Source organism: Tachysurus fulvidraco, chromosome 22 (genome assembly GCF_022655615.1).
Source record: "Tachysurus fulvidraco isolate hzauxx_2018 chromosome 22, HZAU_PFXX_2.0, whole genome shotgun sequence".
Classification (NCBI taxonomy): Eukaryota; Metazoa; Chordata; class Actinopteri; order Siluriformes; family Bagridae; genus Tachysurus; species Tachysurus fulvidraco.
In genome coordinates this window covers 780,060-801,129 of record NC_062539.1, presented here as the reverse complement: position 1 = coordinate 801,129, position 21,070 = coordinate 780,060, and the positions used below count along the sequence as shown (strand labels likewise).

Here is a 21,070-nt window from a genome sequence, read left to right as displayed (position 1 = left end):
TAACTACACAAATAACACCTCTTTTCTACTGTAGTAATGTGGAGAGGCAGCTACAACACAATTCTCCTCAAAATATTCAGCTTTCCTCCGCGGTGGACAAAATACACAAGTCTCTATGTGCTGACGGCTGAGAGACAGATTCCAAGGGACCGTCTGCAAAGTGCAAAACCCGAAAAGCGAATACTACAAAAAGTCAATAACTACAACACTTAGTTATAATAGTTATACTACAACACTTATTCTGAGAAACCTTGCTTATTGATTATTTTTATTGTTTGCATTATGAACAATATACATTTGACTAACTTTGGAAAGACCGCTTTTCGGGTTTTGTACTTTGCAGACGGTCCCTTGGGATCGGTCTCTCTCTCTCTCTCTCTCTCTCTCTCTCTCTCTCTCTGGCTTTATTTCCAGGACGATTCTCGAAATGGGAAACATTCTATCTACCCACAAGGGTTACATCAATTGTAAGTCAGGTAGCACAACTGTGAAGGACATGGAGTCCTGGACAGAATAATTATTGATTATTATGTAATTAGCCATTAGATGCAGAATATGTAAAGTTTTCCCACAGGTGCTAAACTGGATGGTGAATGGAGAGCAGCAGGAGGAGGAAATAAATGATGTGGTGGAGGAGGTTAATGGAGTGGTGAAGGAGAACAATGGTGAGTCGCTCCAGTGATAAAGCTGATCACAGCACACTAAGAACAGGAAGTATGACAAAGCCTGTTAAAGAGCGTTAGATAGAAATATATGAATAAGGAGTAAATAAATAGTACATGGATTCTTTTTGAAGTGTTTGATTCATTAGCAGCGTGTAAGGTATCTAACCTTTTGTGCAACACACACAGTCTGTAAGAAGGATGGGTTATTGGAGTGGAATGAATTTTCCTGTTGTCTCTTTTATAACACGATTATAATTTATTATTTTATCCTAAGCGTTAAATATGAAGCGTTAAATATAAAGTGCTGGATGGAAATGTTCTGCTATGGGAAAGTAACAGTAACACTTTGCGTCATGCTTGGAGTCCACATCACACCACTACATTACTGATGATGTATTTATTATAACATCCTGTTTCAGGGCACATGGTGGCTTGTTACAGAAACACATCCCATTTGTGTTTTTCCTTTCTGTCTGATATCTGATCCAGGATTTTCTGCTGATATCAGCCAGATAGAGACACCGGATATCCTTTCTAACAGCGTTTAAGGGCCGGTTGACTTGATTAAATGGCAAGACAAGTTTATTTGTACAGCACATTTCATACACAGGTCATTCAAAGTGCTTTACATAGAAATTAGAAAACAATTTATAAGAGAAAAAATGTGTAAAAATAAGACAATAAAATCATAATAAAAACAATTAAAGAAAATAAATGTGATTTTAATAAAAACAGTTTAAAATATGTTAAAAAGAATAAAACAGGAGTAAAAGTGATTTGGATAAAAAGTGCAGTCAGTGTGACGCAGCACGGCGCTCATTGAGTTAAACAGATGTGTTTTTAATCTTGATTTAAAAGTGTCTACTGTTGAAGCACATCTGATCTCTTCTGGAAGCTGATTCCACCTATAGGTGGCGTAATAACTAAATGCTGACGCACCTTGTTTCGAGTGAACCCTTGGTATCTCTAACTGACCTGATCCTAATGATCTGAGTAGTCTGCTTGGTTTATATTCAATTAGCATATCTGTAATGTATTTCGGTCCTAAGCCATGAAGTGATTTATAAACCAGTAACAATACTTTAAAATCTATTCTAAATGTAACTGGAAGCCAGTGTAAGGACCTGAGGACTGGACTGATGTGCTCAGATGTTTTGGTTCTGGTCAGAATTCTGGCAGCAGCCTTCTGTATGAGCTGCAGCTGTCTTTTTGGGGATCCCCGTAAGGAGTCCATTGCAATAATCCACCCTGCTGGTGATGAAAGCATGAACAAGTTTCTCTAAGTCCTGTCTTGAGACAAAACATCTAATTCTGGCTATATTTCTGAGATGGTAGTAAGCTGATTTGCTTATCGCTTTCACATGACTACTGAAATTAAGGTCAGACTCTAAAATTACACCAAGATTTCTGACTTTATTTTGTGTCTTTAGACCCCTAGAGTCAAGGTGTGTGTTAACCTTGAGAGTTTCATCTTTATTTCCGAATACAATGACTTCAGTTTTGTCTTTAACTGGAGGAAGTTTTGACACATCCAACTGTTAAATATTTTTTCTCAGACCTCAGCCAACACAAGATCTTGATTTCCAACCTCACTAACTTGTACTTTGCTTGCCTTTTCTTCCCCCTTGTAGAATGCCCTATTTGCATGGAGCCATACACAGGGGATGTGACGGTGCTCCAATGTGGGCATAAATTCCACGGCCACTGCATTGACGAGTGGTTTGAAGTGGTAACTCTCTCATCATCTCCTACGTCACTTCCCTTTCTCCTTATTGTGCTTTAGTCTGCTGGTAGACTTCAGCACTCCTCAATCCTTTCTATACATCCTCACCTCCATGTAATCTTCCAGAGGATATTTTGTTACGGCTGATCCACCACATTTTACATAGTAAATTAGTTTGAAATTCAGTGTTTAGACTTTAAAGTAGGGCTGGGCGATATGGCTGAAAACTGTATCACGATATCGTATCGGTCGTTATCGATAATTACTGATATTTTTATGACCCATTTAAAATAAGGACCAGGAGAAAAATCTATTACATTTAAACATTTTTATTTGAAACTTGATCAGTAGTTTTTGGTTATTTGTGTTTTTGAAAAACAGCTTAACTGTAAGGTAATAAAGCATAATAGATATAAAATCTACCTGTATGACTTTTGTCCTTCATTATCCATCGTAGGTTTGCTCTTTTTTTTTTTTTTTTTTTTAGAAAGACGAGACAACGATATGGCGCAACCATTCATAACCATTTATTGAAAATACTTTTTTAAAATTGATATCGATCATGTGTCTATCGCGATACATATCGTTATCGTTTTATCGCCCAGCCCTAGTTTAAAAGCACACTGATATTATCATGATATTATAGGGGTCAGTTTTTTATATCTCATATTTAAGATCACACACATTTCACTAAAGGTAGTAGATATTCTATACAGTCTTGGCCAAAAGTGTTGGCACCCCTGAAATTTTGACAGAAAATGAAGTATTTCTTACAGAAAAGTATTGCAATTACAGGTTTGGCTGTACACATGTTTATTTCCTTTGTGTGTATTGAAACACACAAAACAGAGGAAAAAGCAAATTTGACATGATTTCACACAAAACTCCAAAAATGGGACAGACAAAATTATTGGCACCCTTTCAAATTTGTGGATAAATAAAGTTTGTTTCAAGCATGTGATGCTCCTGTAAACTCACCTGGGGCAAGTAACAGGTGTGGGCAATAAATATCACACCTGAAAGCAGATAAAAAGGAGAGAAGTTGACTCAGTCTTTGCACTCACTAAGCATTGGAGAACAGAAAGAGGAGAAGAGAACCATCTGAGGATTTGAGAACCAAAATTGTGGAAAAATATCAACAATCTCAAGGTTACAAGTCCATCTCCAGAGAGCTAGATGTTCCTTTGTCCACAGTGTGCAACAGGATCAAAAAGTTTGCAACCCAAGGCACTGTAGCTAATCTCCCAAGGAAAGGTTGCAACGCAGGACGTCCAGATGGTGGATAAGCAGCACCAAATAAGTTCCAAAGAAATTCAAGCTGTCCTGCAGGCTCAGGTGCATCAGTGTCAGCACTAACTGTCTGTCGACATTTGAATGAAATGAGAAGCTATGGCAGGAGACCCAGGAGGACCCCAATGCTGACACGGACATAAAAAAAGCAAGAATTCAGTTTGCCAAAATGTACATGAGCCAAAATCCTTCTGGGAAAAAGTCTTGTGGACAGATGAGACCAAGATAGAGTTTTTTGGTAAAGCACATCATTCTACTGTTTACCAAAGACGTAATCAAAAGAACACAGAACCTACAGTCACACATGGTGGAGGTTCAAATATGTTTTGGGCTTGTTTTGGTGTCTCTGCCACTTGGTGCCTCTACTGTGTGCAAGTCATCATGAAATCTGAGGATTACCAGAGGGTCACAATGTAGGGCCCAGTGACAGAAAGCTGGGTTTGTGTCTGAGATCATGGGTCTTCCAGCAGGACAATGACCCCAAACATACTTCAAAATGCACCCAGAAATGGATGGCAACAAAGTGCTTTAGATCTGGACTCATTGCTGGACACTTCAGAACTCTCCAGCGCTTTGTTGCCATCCATTTCTGGGTGCATTTTGAAGCAGTTTGCAAAGGAAGAATGGTCTAAAATTCCAGGTGAGAAAGTGTAAGGAGCTTATTGATGGTTATAGGAAGGTGTGCAACCAAATATTAAGTTAAGGGTGCCAATAATTTTGTGTGTTCTTTTGTGTTGTTTCTCCTTGTGTTTCATCTCCGTGATGTAACACACAAAGGAAACAAACGTGTGTACAGCAGAATGTGTAATTGCAAAACCTTTCTTTGAGAAATTCTTTTTCTGGAAAGTTTTCATGGGTATTAACACACACACACACACACACACACACATATATATATATATATATATAAGATTAGAATTTTGTGGATTATTTTACTTTCGTCTGTAAATCCTTCCATCATTAGGTTTCTGGCAGTTTATTAGTGAACACACTTTACCATGATGTCATGTCTTTGTGGCTGTATTTAGTAGTTCTTCCTAATTCCTTGTTGCTTCAGTAGAACACACACACACACACACACACACACACACAAAGCACACAGAGCACCACAGCTGTACAAACCCAATTTCTAAGCCGTCTATAAAAGCATGTTATTGTATTTAATGATGCTGGGAACAGATGATGTTGATGTTGGAACTTGTTGGAAAGACGTAGAATAAAATCTTCATTTTAGATTATTGTATAATCATTTGTTAACATTTCAGTTTTAAAATAAGGACAGAAGGTAGAGATGTAACTGTGTGTGTGTGTTTCTCCACAGGAACTAACCTGTGGGAAGTGCTCACTGCCAATCGATGTAAATGGTGCACATTAAAATGTAATAAATATAATTGTTTTTATGAAAAAATTTAAGGTTATTTTTGTTGAAATTATTTATTAAATATTTAACTGTGTGTGTGTTTCTCCACAGCAACTAACCTGTTTGGTCTGTGGACTACAAATCACTGCAAATGGTGCACATTAAAATGTAATAAATATAATTGTTTTTATGAAATATTTTAAATGTTATTTTTGTTGAAATTATTAAATGTTTGTGTTTCTCCACAGGCTACGATGATTGTTTGTTATTTATGTTTGTTTTTTTAATGACATATTTAATACAAAATCAGTTCTTAATAAATCATTTAAAATTTATTTTGTTGAAATTATTTATTCAGGTAATTTTTTTTAAATGTTTTTTAATTTCTTGTATTTTATTCTTTTAAATCTTTTTAGTATAGTTTTTTCTTTTCTTTTGTAGTAATAAGTAAACATTATTAATATGTGTGTGTGTGTATATATATTTTTTATATATATTTATATCCTTCCGTATTTTTCACCTGTTTTTTGTTAGTCAGGGAGAGAGGTAAGAATATTGTCTTTAATTTTATTTTTGGCAGGGAAGTTACTTTAACCTTAAGTTTCTGTTTGGTTTGTTGTTTTCGGCATTTGCTTTCTCCTGACGCCTTGGTTGTTTAGGCTTATTTACTTTGACATTGGTATATAATTTATATTCATTGGCCTTGAACAATAAATGCAATTTATTGAATATTTTTGGTTTGGTGTTCTTTCAAAGTATGGTGTTAAATAGAGGGGATTGGTGTGAATCTTTAAAAAGTGAGAGGAGCTGGGATAGAGGAAAAGGAAAGTTCTCATTTATTTATTTACTTGTTGCGTTCTCACTAACCCCTAGACAATCCGAGTTCGTAACACTATCCTTAATCTGTTTCTAGCTCCAGTGATTTGCTCCCAGCATCTGGTCTATAATAATAATAATACATCACTCATTCAAGAACACTTACAATGTCCAGTTCACGAGCTCACATTTACAAACAAGACTGTGTGTGTGTGTGTGTGTGTGTATACAGTATAGTCATGCTGAACAGGTGGACACCTGATTGCCGATTGTTAATAGAACATCATAAAGCACAAAGCATCCATCTGGCCTACAAGTACAGTAGAATAAGGCAGATTTATAATGGTGTAAAATTGTCTGCACTTATGTTTATGAAAAAAAAAAACATTTTCTAAAAACAGTCAAAATGTCCACATTCAGCATACAAAAAGTTCTCTTCATTACAATTCTGTTTACAGTTACTCTGCTTATGTAGGGTTGAAAAGGGGCGGAAAGTTTCCGGTAAATTTCCATAGGGAATTTTGGAAATGTATATAAACTATATCATATACAAACATTTTGTTTGGTCATAAGCAGATATGCATGCAAGGTATAATACACATTTTAAAAATGATGTCTTGACTGATTTAATTGTAAGTAGAACTTTGATTCTTTCATTGAGTAACACAAAAGCATAATAAACTTAATAATTGTAATAAACATTATTTTATAGGGGCATCAAATGACCTGTGCATGTTGTAACACTCCTAACTTACTGCTTATTAAGAGTTAGTATGGTAGTTATTAAGTTTAGGTATTGGGTACAATTAAGGATGTAGAATAAGGTAAAGCAGAATAAGGCATTAATATGTGCTTAAAAAGTACTAATAAATAGCCAATATTAAACAGGGTTTAATAACAAAAGACATGAAACATAACACGGACTAGAGACGGAACAACAGTAGATTCCACGCGGGGGTGATTGGCCCCTATGGATTTGTTCTGTTCGGTGGAGGATTTTCCTGGTTTCCGAGGGGTGGGACTGGCCCCCCCACGGTGCGTCGGGGGTAGCGCTCCCCCCCCCCCCCCCTTGCTCGGCTGTGGACGTCGAACGGCCCTCTCTGGCTGCGCAACCGTGTGCCTCACCCCCCCCCCCACCTACCTCGCCGTGTGCCTCACTCCCCCCTTATGCCTTTGCCGTGTGCTTTGCCCCCCCCTGGATTTGGCGCTTCGGGAGCCGCACCTCGGGGGGGTGTCTCTAGTCCGTGTTATGTTTCGTGTCTTGTTATTAAACCCTTTTTATTTCGCCATCCCGCATCAGTTACGTCATTTCTCACAAAATCGGCAGAAAAAGTCAGGAGTTTTCTGACGGAGAGTTTATTAAGGAGTGATTATTGGACGCTGCTGTGTCCGGAGAAAAAGGGCGCGTTTGAGAACTGAAGTCATTTATACTGACGTATGTGGCCTTTAGTGACACGTTTTCGGGGTGCGTATGAAACCCTTCCGCCCTCCCACTAAAGGATGTCAGTTTGCACAGATTAATGTTGAAAACACAAGATCAACTATCAGAGTTGGTCTTACCTTGAACGCTGGTGTCCTCCGAAGCCCCTCGGTCTTCTAACAAAGGTTCTGCTTCAAGTTCTTCTACCTAATCTATTGTTTGAATCTTTAGATGAAGGAGTCAGACTTAGACCTTCATGTCTTTTCAGGATCCTCACAATGGGAGGCCTTGTTTTTATTAAAAGCAGTGTAATACAGATAAATGTGTGTAATGTATGTAAAGTCAAATTACAAATAAAATCTGCTTCAAATAATCAAACAATTCTAGCGCAAGTAGAAGTAATTAAAATGCAAAGATAAAACAAACCAAGAAACATTCTCCAAGTGTAAACCTTTTAAACTTTCAGTCACTCTGTCTTAATATCTGAACATATTGAACATTAGATCATTTCTTAATCACAAATTATTACATAAGTTCATATAAAAGGTAAAGGAAAACTTATCTATAAAATGAAAAAGGAAACTTAACGATTCTATAATCTCCTTTCAGCAAAATGGGTCTTGATCCAACCGTCTAGGTACAGTGTCTGTTCCTCCTGTTATTCAATCGGCTTCCTTCTGGATCTCTTCTTCACAGTTTTAATCAGATATATTCACTTTCTTTATTTCATACAACAGTGTCACCATTTCCTTTGGTTTATTTTCCATAACTTTCTTTTTCTTTGCTTTCTGTCTTTCTTGTCTTTTATTTTGTTTTTCTCTTTTTGCTGCATTATTTCACTTTGTTTCTTTATTGTATTGGATGAGATTGTCACAAAGAGAACCAGGTGCACGTTGTGTGGCAGCTACACGTGACATGGCAGCTACACGTGACGTGGCAGTTGAACATGGTGACATAAGCCATCACTGCACTGTCAGGTGGCTCAGCCTTGGCACAATGTTCTCTATAAATATTATAAAAGTATCAGGAAACAAGGCGTCTGTAACGGTTCATGAAGAAGAAATTCATTAAGTCAAAACTAACGAGACATTTTTAACTGTAATTATCTATTAAAAGCCATAAGGACATGAGGTAGAGATGTGTGTGTGTGTGTGTGTGTCTGTGTGTCTGTGTGTGTGTGTGTTTCTCCACAGTTTAGAAAGATGCCCGATTTGCCAACAGGAATTTAACAATTTCTAAAAAAAATAAAAAATAATAATTGTTCTGTAATAAAATGTAAATAATCAATTTTCATGAAATAAATTAACAAATGTTTTTTTTTAAATTATTTATTCAGGTAATTTTTTGTAATTTTTTGTCATTTCTTATACTGTAATAGCAATATTTAATAAATCTTTTAAATCTTTTTTGGGTAAATTGCATTTATCTGTTCATGAAGAAGTGGAAACTAACGAGACATTTTTAACTGTAAATATCTATTAAAATGAAGCCAAAATGTTCCAGAGAAACAAAGCTAGCCTCAATTCTGTCCAGGATAGAAGCAAACACAAGGGGACAACAGTCATGGTCTCAAAGCCTTAGAAGCCCAGACTCAGAAGGGCAGCTAGGAGTGGTGCAAAACCCCAGTAACTCCCAGCTGAAGCAGTCGGTCACTCAGACCAGAAACCGACTCTGACAACAAGAGGTAGAGCTGGAGGAACTCTGGGAAATAATGTTCTCACCTACAACAGCCAGTAAGCAAGTAGAACATCTGGACAATCAGGTATTATAATATTATAGGAAGCACAACACAAAGCTGATGAAGTCACACTTTGTCCCTCAGGATATCCTCCAGAAAACATAAAGGAATCCCACAGGGGAAAGATTCAGGGATGTTATAATCTGGCACAAACTAAACATTGATGAATCTAAAGAGTTTAAAAATAAGAAAACATCTGGCTCAAATCAACAAACACCTAAGTCATTGTTTTGTAATGTGCCTTTTATATTGTCCTTCAGAGCATTAACAGTCAAACACCCCGTCAGATCACAGCCAGATCACAGCACCTCAAAAGGACAACACACACACACACACACACACACACACACACACACACACACACACACACACACACACACACACCCTAAAGCCACAGGGCAGAAATCTGATGGACATTACAGAACAGTACAGGTGAAAAACAGCATAGAAAAACAATCAGCCACCTAAAAGTCTCACTCACCGGTATGTATTTATTATATCTCTCTAACCCTAAGGTGTAGTTAGTGTTAGTAAGACATGTTTAATTGCTGTGAGATCTGTGTGTCTGTCAACTGTCATGACCGTCATATGGCTCGTGGTCTCCTGCTCTGCTCTCAGTTCACAGGTATCTGCTCTACATAAAGATTATCCATCATTATCTGTCGTCTCCCAGTTAAGTGAATATTAACGTTATCTTAATTAAGCAGAAAATAATAACAAATACATATATATAAAAAGGGATAGAACGCAGCTTTTGCACGCGCAGCACGGTTATCGAGCTCCCGTTTATAAACACCGTTTTCCTTCAGCGTTTATTCACACGAATGTTCACACACTAAATTGTTGTGACAGACAGACAGACAGACAGACAGACAGACAGACAGACAGACAGACAGACAGACCAAGAGATGCACTGGCAGCACTGCACAGCTAATGTAGCTAATCAGATAGAGACAGAATCACATCAACTTAACTTTACTGTTATTTGCTCTTGCTGACGTCAAACTTGAAGAGAACAAAAGTTTACCTGGATGCTGTTCTCACATTTCACTCTCATTTTGTTTCTTTTTTCTCTTTTCATGAACAGATGTATAGCTCCGCTTCATATTGTCATCTACACAGTAATATCATCAACAGTAAAATGACGGGGAGGCGGGGCCTAACACAACTTGCGGAGTGACCGTATAGGACGACCGGCCTTGGGAGGCGGGGCCTAACACAACTTGCGGAGTGACCGTATAGGACGACCGGCCTTGGGAGGCGGGGCCTAACACAACTTGTGGAGTGAGCGTATAGAGATCGGCTGATTGACCGTTATATTTCAAAAAGTGCTTTTGAAAGAAAGTTTGTTTTCAGCCCCCAAAATCTTTCTACGGTAAGATTATGCCTCATTATCTGTGGTCTCCCAGTAAGTCACAGTGTAAACAAGCTGAGCTTAATCACGACGGTCGGATTATATAAAATGATGAGATGAAAAGTGTAAACAGTAATGTTATGACTTGGTTTAGCCCTAACAGAGAAGTCTGCTTAGGCTTATTAAAGTGTCATTGTGGTTCTTCAGTGTACTGATATGTATTTATTATATATCTCTAACCCTAAGGTGTAATTAGTGTTAGTAAGATATGTTTAATTGCTGTGAGATCTGGGTCTCTGTCAACTGTCATGATTGACCGTCATATGGCACGCAGTCTGCTTTAATGCTGTTCAGATGATAATAACGGGGCTCCAGAAAGTTCTCTGCTCTCAGCTACAGCCATGTTTTCATACAGACCTGCAGTGAGAGATTAAGTAGTTGTAAAGATCCTGAAATCTTACATCTCTCTCTCCGTATGTCTCTCTCTCTCTCTCTCTCTCTCTCTCTCTCTCTCTCTCTCTCTCTCTCTCTCTCTCTCTCTCTCTTGTCTCACCTGGACTGATCTTTTTTCCAGGAGGATTCTAAAAATGGGAAACATTATTCTAAGGATCCTAACTGAGGTAGCACAACTGTGAAGGACATGGAGTCCTGGACAGAATAAATGAATCCAAAAGACTGCATTAAAAACTAAGACCTGAAATATAATTATTGATTATTATGTAGTCAGTCAAACCAAGATGCAGAATATGTAAAGTGTAAAGTTTTCCCACAGGTGCTAAACTGGATGGTAGGGATGGGCATGGCCGATCAGCGTGAGGGTCAGCGTCAGGGTGAGTGTGAGGGTCAGTGTAATGGTGAGTATGAGGGTCAGCGTGAAGGTGAGTGTGAGGGTCAGCGTGAGGGTTAGCATGAGGGCCAGCGTGTGGGTGAGGGTCAGGGTCAGCTTGAGATTGAGTGTTAGGGTGAGGGTGAGCATGTTGGTGAGTGTGATGGTGAGGGTGAGCGTGATGGTGAGTGTGAGCGTGATGGTGAGTGTGAGGGAGAGTGTGAGGGTGAGCGTGAGGGTGAGCGTGAGGGTGAGCGTGATGGTGAGGGTGAGGGTGAGCGTGATGGTGAGCGTGACGGTGAGCGTGAGGGAGAGTGTGAGGGTGAGCGTGAGGGTGAGCGTGAGGGTGAGCGTGATGGTGAGCGTGAGGGAGAGTGTGAGGGTGAGCGTGATGGTGAGCGTGAGGGTGAGCGTGAGGGTGAGCGTGATGGTGAGCGTGAGGGTGAGCGTGAGGGTGAGTGTGAGGGTGAGGGTGAGCGTGAGGGTGAGTGTGATGGTGAGTGTGAGGGTGAATACTACTCATGTAGCGAGCGTTAATGATTTCAGTTTGGAATATTAACCGTGACTGTGACAAAAACCGCTTCAGGGTAAATGATATTCGATGAGATTTGTACGGTGGCCGAGAAGTGCACTTTAACAAATCCGAAAGCAAATTGACAAATCCGAATTTGTTAATTTCTTTTAGTTTTTTTTATGTGTTTTCGGATTTGTTAATGTGTTTTGCACTTCTCGGCCACAACATCAAGTCAGACAACCCGGCAGAGGTAAGTATAATTTGTGAATGTAAACTTACTGATCATCGGACGAGACACCTTTTATTCACCTGTATATCTTGAATGCCAGGTGTCTTGTCCAATGATCGGTAAGTTTCCATTCACAAATGATACCTACCTTTTCCAGGTTGTCTGACTTGTCGTTGTGTTTTCGGATTTGTTAATGTGTTTTGCACTTCTCAGCCACCGTAGATTTGCCCACCCTGAGTTAAAGCACTTGCTCGGTAGATAGAAAAAAGGCTTTAACTTTAATGTATTATGGTGTAAGTTAAGTAGAAGTTGAGTGATAAAGCTGATCCAGTGATAAAGCTGATCACAGCACACTAAGAACAGGAAGTATGACAAAGCCTGTTAAAGAGCGTTAGATAGAAATATATGAATAAGGAGTAAATAAATAGTACATGGATTCTTTTTGAAGTGTTTGATTCATTAGCAGCGTGTAAGGTATCTAACCTTTTGTGCAACACACAGTCTGTAAGAAGGATGGGTTATTGGAGTGGAATGAATTTTCCTGTTGTCTCTTTTATAACACGATTATAATTTATTATTTTATCATAAGCGTTAAATATGAAGCGTTAAATATAAAGCGCTTGATGGAAATGTTCTGCTATGGGAAAGTAACAGTAACACTTTGCGTCATGCTTGGAGTCCACATCACACCACTGCATTACTGATGATGTATTTATTATAACATCCTGTTTCAGGGCACATGGTGGCTTGTTACAGAAACACATCCCATTTGTGTTTTTCCTTTCTGTCTGATATCTGATCCAGGATTTTCTGCTGATATCAGCCAGATAGAGACACCGGATATCCTTTCTAACAGCGTTTAAGGGCCGGTTGACTTGATTAAATATTTTCTCTCAGACCTCAGCCAACACAAGGTCTTGATTTCCAACCTCATTAACTTCTGCATTGCTTGCCTTTTCTTCCCTCTTGTGCAGGACCTATTTGCAACTTATGTTTTGGCATTTTCAACGGGCAGATCTTTAGATTTCAATGCAATCACAACTTTCACGGTCACTGTATAGCACCCTGGCTAAGACAGGTAAGTCTCACATCATCTCCTACGTCACTTCCCTTTCTCCTTATTGTGCTTTAGTCTGCTGGTAGTCTTCAGCACTCCTCACTCCTTTCTATCCATCCTCACCTCCATGTAATCTTCCAGAGGATATTTGTGTTACGGCTGATCCACCACATTTTACATAGTAAATTAGCTTGAAATTCAGTGTTTAGACTTTAAAGGCACACTGATATTAATCATGATATTAAGCTACAGAAGTGAAGTGAATATTTATTTGGGATCTGCAGGACAAAAGGACTAATCACCAGACGTTCTGGTGGAGATTTCTTTAACAGTTTCTACTTAATCGAAGCAAAATCAATCAAGAGTTTGATGTATTGGACTGTAAAGTTCCAGTAGTGCTGGGAATAGAACACTATATTAACATGGGGCGGTTTTCTATATCTCATATTTAAGATCACACACATTTCACTAAAGGTAGTAGATATTACATATAAACAGAATTTTGTGGATTATTTTATTTTCATCTGTAAATCCTTCCATCGTTAGGTTTCTGGCAGTTTATTAGTGAACACACTTTACCATGATGTCATGTCTTTGTGGCTGTATTTAGTAGTTCTTCCTAATTCCTTGTTGCTTCAGTAGAACTTCACACACACACACACACACACACACCCAAAGCACACAGAGCACCACAGCTGTACAAACCCAATTTCTAAGCCTTCTATAAAAGCATGTTATTGTATTTAATGATGCTGGGAACAGATGATGTTGATGTTGGAACTTGTTGGAAAGACGTAGAATAAAATCTTCATTTTAGATTATTGTATAATCATTTGTTAACATTTCAGTTTTAAAATAAGGACACAAGGTACAGATGTAACTGTGTGTGTGTGTGTGTGTGTGTGTGTGTGTGTGTGTGTGTGTGTGTGTGTGTGTGTTTGTGTTTCTCCACAGTTTAGAAGATGCCCTATTTGTCATCAAGCAATTCATAATGGAATATGATCAGTTAAGTCTAGTTAATTAAATTTAGCACTGCATTAACAACTTTTTGTCACCTTTAGAAAATTGGTAAATTACATGCTGGACTCATTCAGGGTCATTAGTGATTATCATTCAGAGTGCAGTGACAGTTAACTGTATAATCCTGTGCTCCGCCACCCAGAGCCTTCTGCTCCTCCTTTCCACTCAGATACTCAGTTCTGACCACGAGAACAACGATTGACCACTTGAGCCCGCACACAGTCCAGGATCCAGCTGGAAATGGGCTCTTGGTGACTTGAAGGACATGTGGATGTAATGAAGGTGGTTATAACATATGGAGTTACAAACAGGAAACAGAATAAATACAAATAACTGATGAGGTGATTCTGCTTGGTGAGTCAGAAGTGAGTTAGAACATAAGATTGTGCAGAAAATGCAAAAATTTGAATATGATAAAATGGATGAAGAAAGCGATTTATACGGAATACAATATGGTGTTGTCATATTTATCAGATACACCTACACCTGTCTGTGTGTCCTTACTGACAGCAGCCATCTGTTGGTATATTTTTCAGTTACCCTTCTGCCCTTCCTGTAGAAAGGGACAATCTCCACCATTTTAAGGTTTTACTGTAATATAAATTTGTATTATAATCCATCCATTTTCTGTAGATCTTATCCTACACTGAGTCACAGGAAACCTGGAGTCTGTCTCAGAGGCACAAAGTTGGGGATTACCTTCTGACCAATCAGAATCATTCAACAGTGCTGGGGTATAAAGGAAATGAGATAATAGACAGTGTAGAAAGTAGGACAGAGACAAGAACATCACAGCCCCAATTTAGCAGCCATGCAGAATATCATGACTTTGATATAATCTGGTTTTAAAAATACGCTATAAACAGGATAGGAAGTGTTTTTGTTATGAAAATGAGCTTTATTATGAGTCTCGTACATTAGTCTCGTACAGAACAAATGATTTACTGTTGATGAAACATTTAAGACTTCTGTGTAATTTGTAGTAAGCTGAGTGACATAAATAATTTAGCGCTCCTAACAAATGACAACGTTCTCATAGCAAAAGAAAGTTGGTAGGTGAAGAAAACCTAGTCAAGAAAGCTTAACAAGCTCATGGTGATGAAGCAGCAGCAACGTTTTTACTCCTGTTTCTGTGCAGAAGGCAGAAAACACAGCAAAGGGTAAGAGCTTACATTCTTACTTTCATTAAAGTATTCTTACATTATTCTTACATTATTTACTTAAAACACATACTTACTTATTTATATTTCAATTTGCACATTCATACTGTCTATATTATATATGTGTTTGTGTCTTGTCAATATCATTCTGTTACACTGTGGAGGTTCTGTACTGAGACAAATTAGATTAGATTAGATTAGATTAGATTAGATTCAACTTTATTGTCATTACACATATAGCAAGTGCAGGATACAGTTTGTACAAGGTTTAAATAAGTTAAATAAGGTGGTAATATAGAAGTAATTTACAGATGTGTGTGTATTATGAACATAATATACAGATGGCTATAATTATAACTGAAATTTACAGAAGGATGTAACAAAATATATGGCTATTACTATAAATGGTAATTTACAGATAAATATATATGTACTATGAACATAATATACAGATGAATATTAGTACAAACTGAAATTTACAGAATGGTATGTGCTATAAACAAAATATATGGCTATTAATATAATATATTGCTATAAACAAATCAGGTGGATATATGCAATGGTAAGGCAATGGTGAGCAGCAATGCAAACAAAGAGTGTGTGCAAGTGAGCATAGTTTGTGTAATAGTCCATTAGTGCAATAATGTCCATTTTGTAAACAGTCCATTAGTGCAATAACGGAGTGTGAGATGTAACAATGTACGAAGGACATTGACAGTAGGATCAGCGAGTGGCAAAGTTCAATAAAGAGACAGCTCATTCCTCATATGTGTAAACATACCTGGCAATAAAGAGCTTTCTGATTCTGGGCTTTACTGCATACGTGTGCAATTGGCATTGCAGTCAGACATAAACGTAATGAAAACGTTTCTCAAAGGTCTTGGAAATAACACTGCAGCTTTCCAGCTTGCTCGCTTTCTGTTTGGATCTGGCTTTCCCTCCCACACACACACGCACACGCACACACACACACACACACACACACTCAGTTCACTACTTAGAGCCAGATAGAAAGAGCAAACATCAGATAAATATACACATGATAACAGGATTCAGAGGGGTCGTGTGTTAAACCCTTCAAGTTCTTACCTAGACATCTTCCCAGTGCAGATCCATGTTAAATTCTCAATCCATCTGCTGCAGTCTTCTGCGACTCATTATTCTGTTTTCCGTTATGAGCTTATTATTATTATTATTATTATTATGTTGGCTTTGTAGAAGCCAACATTCTGTTTTCCGTTATAAGCTTATTAATGGTGCTTGCTAAAGCAACATTCTTATTCTCTTGCATACTTCTTCTTCTTCTGGACACTTTTTCGGCGCGTAACTTGTCCCGCAGCTTTTGTCCTAGACCCATGAATGATGTGTCAAATACTGGCTCATTGAGGAGAGGTGTGCTATGACTTTTATAAGCAATCCGACCAACGATGTTCGCACAGCAGACGAAAAACCGGCCAAAAAAGTCCCATAGAAATGAATGGGAAATTCCTAAAATTCCTTTAAGCTCACACACACAGCGTGCGCAGAGGTCAGGCATGGCTTCTGTTCTTCTAGTCAATGTAGATGTAAAGGAGATTCTCAATACATGTAACTATCAACTCCACACAATCAGTCCAATGATTCCAAAAGTATTGGCCCCCTGGTGACTGCACTTGACGCCACGTGACGTCATGTGTAGCCCCGCCCACAAAATGAGCGAAATCAAAAATTTAGCACAACATGGACATGTCATATATCAAAACACTCAGCACGACGAGGGGAACTGACATCACGTGCAAGCACATTCACATTTTCTTTAGGAAATGTACCGTTCTAGTTATTATCTATTATTGATTAAGCTGACATTGTGTACTAAAATACCACCAAATACTTTATGTAGATTTGTTTTGAGGTGCCCTCATGGAACTAATCGTTGTTTAATGAACAAATTCTGAAGGTGGTTTTATTGAGTTCTGTTCATTGTGTAAATGCATTTATTTTGAAAACTATTTGAAAGAGTTTGTCCCAGTGGAATGTTCATATTCACTAATTTACAACATCCATTTTTCTTTGTGTCCAGAATTTTTAAAGTCGTTTGGTGTGTGTCATTGAATATGAGGTTTTTCTAAATGGAACAGTCTTCCTTTTCCTTTAAGATTTATTACCCTGCTTTTAAGTCCTCTCTATACTCTCATCTTAATACAACTCGTTTTATGTTTTCAATTCACAATTAATTTTATTCTGTTTATTCTCATGTATGTATTATTTATTCCTTTATTACAAAATATCTTATGGTGATGCAAATTGTGTATTATCTGGTTGAAATTACACTTTTGTTTGTGTGTGAGAGGGTGAGCAAATACACTTACATTTTACAATCAAATAAATTTGTAAATTCTCTCAAAAAATGTTATTGAATAACCAAATTGTCTGACAAAGTGTTCATCACCCGCTGCTTCAAATAAATCAATCGTGAGATTAAGCATTTTGCAATTTTTGCGCAATTTGTGATACACAAACGGTTAATAGATCTTGTTCTCTGCAATGAGTCCTGCCTCCGTAATTCACTTCTCTAATAGGATTGGCTTTGTACTTTTCAACAATGTCCACACATCTCTGCACTGCTTTACCCTTTATATTTATTTACTGTTTGCATTTTTCTGCACTTGTCTATTTGCATATTTTTTACTCTTTCTACGTCTGGTAGATGCCAAACTGCATTTTGTTGCTGTGTACCTGTACTATGCAATGCCAATAAAGTTCTATCTATCTATCTATCTATCTATCTATCTATCTATCTATCTATCTATCTGTTTGTTTGTTTGTTTATTTATTACAGGTTTACAGCAAAACTCAAACATCTTCATCAGGCCAATGATGACTACAGAAATGGACACAGGTTCTTGTACATTCATGTTTAAATGTGTCTTCTACCAAACTCTTTCATTTGTTTTTGTCTCAGTTCCTCCCATATGGACGTTTCCCTCTTTTCAAAGGCAGACCCATCCGATGTGATAATCCAATTTCATATAAACCAATTTCAATCATTTGTACTGTTGCAAAAAGATGCATGTATTTTATCTTTAATCAATTATCACAATATATTAATTTGTTAAATTAGTTTAACCAGAGCCCAGACTGGCTTTAGACCTAACTTTTTCTCCACTAATGCACTTCTAAATTAAAAATAGTGTGTTCTCTTCCTAAACATAATTATATTGGTTTATCTCAAAGTGCTGTCTTCTGGTTTAAATCATAAATCTAAATAAGTAGATGCCAGTATGGTGTATTTAAAGGTTGAGAATCTGAATATTAAACGGTTGAACAAGGGGATCCAAAAGGCTATTCTCAGGGATTACTTCTTTGTTTTTTGTTAAGTTTTTGTTTTTATTAATGATTTGCTTAAAATGTGTACAAACTGTTTAAATAACCTTTATGTGGATGACACTGTTATTAACAACTCTAATTCTGACCTATGACAAATAAAGAATTCTTTCAGATCTAGTTCAGATTTGTTTCAGGACTGGTTTAATTAACAAAAATCTTCTAATATTCATCATTATTTTTTATTTTTATATTTCTTTTAATGGCAGACTTTTGTTTGACTCTGAACTTATGCATCATCTTTATTTCATTACATAAATAACATGGCCTCTCTTTATCGATTCATAAGTCAGGAAAAGCAGAACTGACCAGTTATTAATGTGCTTGCTAAAGCACATTCTTATTCTCTTGCATACATTATTCTTCTTCTGGACACTTTTTCGGCACGTAACTTGTCCCGCAGCTTTTGTCCTAGATCCATGGATGAGGTGTCAGATCGACCGGCTCATTGACGAGAGGTGTGCTATGACTTTTATAAGCGATCTGACCAATGATGTTCGCACAGCGGACGAAAAAGCGGCCCAAAAAATCCCATAGAAATGAATGGGAAATTCCTAAAATTCAAGCGAAATCAAAAATTTAGCACAACATGGACATGTCATATATCAAAACACTCAGCACGATGAGGGGAACTGACATCACATGTAGCCCCGCCCCCAAAATTTGCGAAATAAAAAATTTTGCAGAACATGGACATGTGACATATCAAAACACTCAGCATGATGAGGGGAACTTGCCACGTGCAAGCACATTCACATTTTCTTTAGGAAATGTACCGTTCTAGTTATTATTAGAACATGGCCTCTCTTTATCAATTCATAAGTCAGGAAAAGCAGAACTGACCAGTTATTAATGTGCTTGCAAAGCACATTCTTATTCTCTTGCATACTTATTATCATCAATGTGCTTGCTAAAGCACATTCTTATTCTCTTGCATACTTATTATTATTGTTAATGTGCTTGCAAAGCACACTCATTCTCTTGCATATTTATTATTATTATTAATGTGCGTTGCTAAAGCACAGTCTTATTCTCTTGCATACTTATTATTAATGTGCTTGCTAAAGCACATTCTTATTGTCTTGCATACTTATTATTATTAATGTGCTTGCTAAAGCACATTCTTATTGTCTTGCATACGTATTATTATTATTAATGTGCTTGCAAAGCACATTCTTATTCTCTTGCATACTTATTATTTTTCTTCTTCTGGACACTTTTTCGGCGCGTAACTTGTCCCGCAGCTTTTGTCCTAGACTCATAAATGAGGTGTCAAATCGACCGGCTCATTGAGGAGAGGTGTGCTATCTATTTTGGTAGCGATCAGAATTCCAGAATTCCCAGTATGGAAGTTCAAAGGGGTGTTTTTTCCCCATAGACTTGAATGGGGAATCTCTCTGTAGATGTGCTAACATCCAATAGAGGGCAGCAGACACCAGTGAATCTGTCAGATCACACAACGTTGGAAGAAAAAGATCAAGGACGGAAGTACAGTTTTCGGTCAGAAACGCGTTTTGGATTAAAGCGTTTTGGATTAAAAGGCTTACATATTCCAGTTCCTTAGACTCTTGGGGATTTTTTACAAGCATTTGTTTTGGAAAATATTACCCCAGTGACGAAAGGTAAGCGCCGCCTATTTCCGGTGCTTATTTTCTTAAAATCTCTCTGTAGATGTGCTAACATCCAAAAGAGGGCAGCAGACACCAGTGAATCTGTCAAATCACACAACGTTGGAAGTACAGAACTAGGACGGAAGTACGTTTTGGATTAAAAGGCTTACATATTCCAGTTCCTTAGACTCTTGGGGATTTTTTACAATCATTTGTTTTGGAAAATATTACCCCAGTGACGAAAGGTAAGCACCATCTATTTCCGGTGACTATCAACTTGGATTAAATTAGTATGATGGCTATAAATCATATTATGCTTTGTGTGTGGGCTTAATAAAATCCAGAGAGTCTAAGCTTTCAAACACTATAACATTTAACCATGTATTTAATGCTTAAACCTAGTGCTGTGGTGCCTTGGACAGCACGGCGGTCACATATGTTGTTGTTTCTGCCATTTGTATAACTTTTTGTTGTTTTCAACTATCAGTGTAGTTTTTATAATTTTTTATTTCACTTTAAACTAATGTCCTTTTAAGAACAGCAACGGCTCTTTTAAGAGTCACCCATTAATTAAAATTAAGCGCATTTTTTCTTTGTCTCCTCACATTACATAATTATGTTTTGACATGATATGACACGTATATCACAAAGAATGATAAGAATCACTTTAATATAATAAAGCTTGGGTATTGTTAGACGCGCCATTCTTCACATTAGTGAATTAATACATAAAACCGCAAAGGCTTTCTCGTCTTCCTGGATGGCCTAGTGCAGGGGTCGGCAACCCGCGGCTCCGGAGCCGCAAGTGGCTCTTTCATCCCTCTGCTGCTGCTCCCTGTAGATTTGGAAAATAAATATTTAATTTAAATTTTTTATTTTTGTTAGTTAGTTTTTAAAAAAATTAATTTTAATTCTAAGATCATGA

At 37.5% G+C, this 21,070-nt stretch overlaps 1 protein-coding gene and 2 long non-coding RNA genes across 9 annotated transcripts in view; 2 read left to right on the top strand and 1 right to left on the bottom strand.

Moving 5' to 3' along the window:
- Positions 1-5,346, top strand: part of LOC113636901 — a 6,642-nt gene extending 1,296 nt beyond the window's left edge. Inside the window, exons 2-7 of one of the 4 annotated variants that reach the window (XR_003439211.2) lie at positions 35-467; positions 575-665; positions 2,297-2,394; positions 5,000-5,056; positions 5,150-5,206; positions 5,287-5,346. This is a non-coding gene — a long non-coding RNA (uncharacterized LOC113636901). Of the gene's footprint in view, positions 468-574; positions 666-2,296; positions 2,395-4,999; positions 5,057-5,149; positions 5,207-5,286 lie in introns of all 4 variants that reach the window. The other 3 variants (XR_007139143.1, XR_007139141.1, XR_007139142.1) reach the window with 3 other exon arrangements.
- Positions 1-21,070, bottom strand: part of LOC113636899 (ubiquitin-conjugating enzyme E2 W-like) — a 50,191-nt gene that overhangs the window by 18,894 nt on the left and 10,227 nt on the right. The window lies entirely within an intron of this gene.
- Positions 9,979-18,660, top strand: LOC113636902. 2 transcript variants are annotated; one of them, XR_003439212.2, is made up of 8 exons: positions 9,979-10,387; positions 10,941-10,986; positions 11,139-11,196; positions 12,910-13,013; positions 13,947-13,997; positions 14,155-14,294; positions 15,052-15,172; positions 17,991-18,660. It is a non-coding gene; the product is annotated as an uncharacterized LOC113636902 (long non-coding RNA). The 2 variants fall into 2 exon arrangements; XR_007139144.1 differs by having other exon boundaries at positions 11,139-11,220.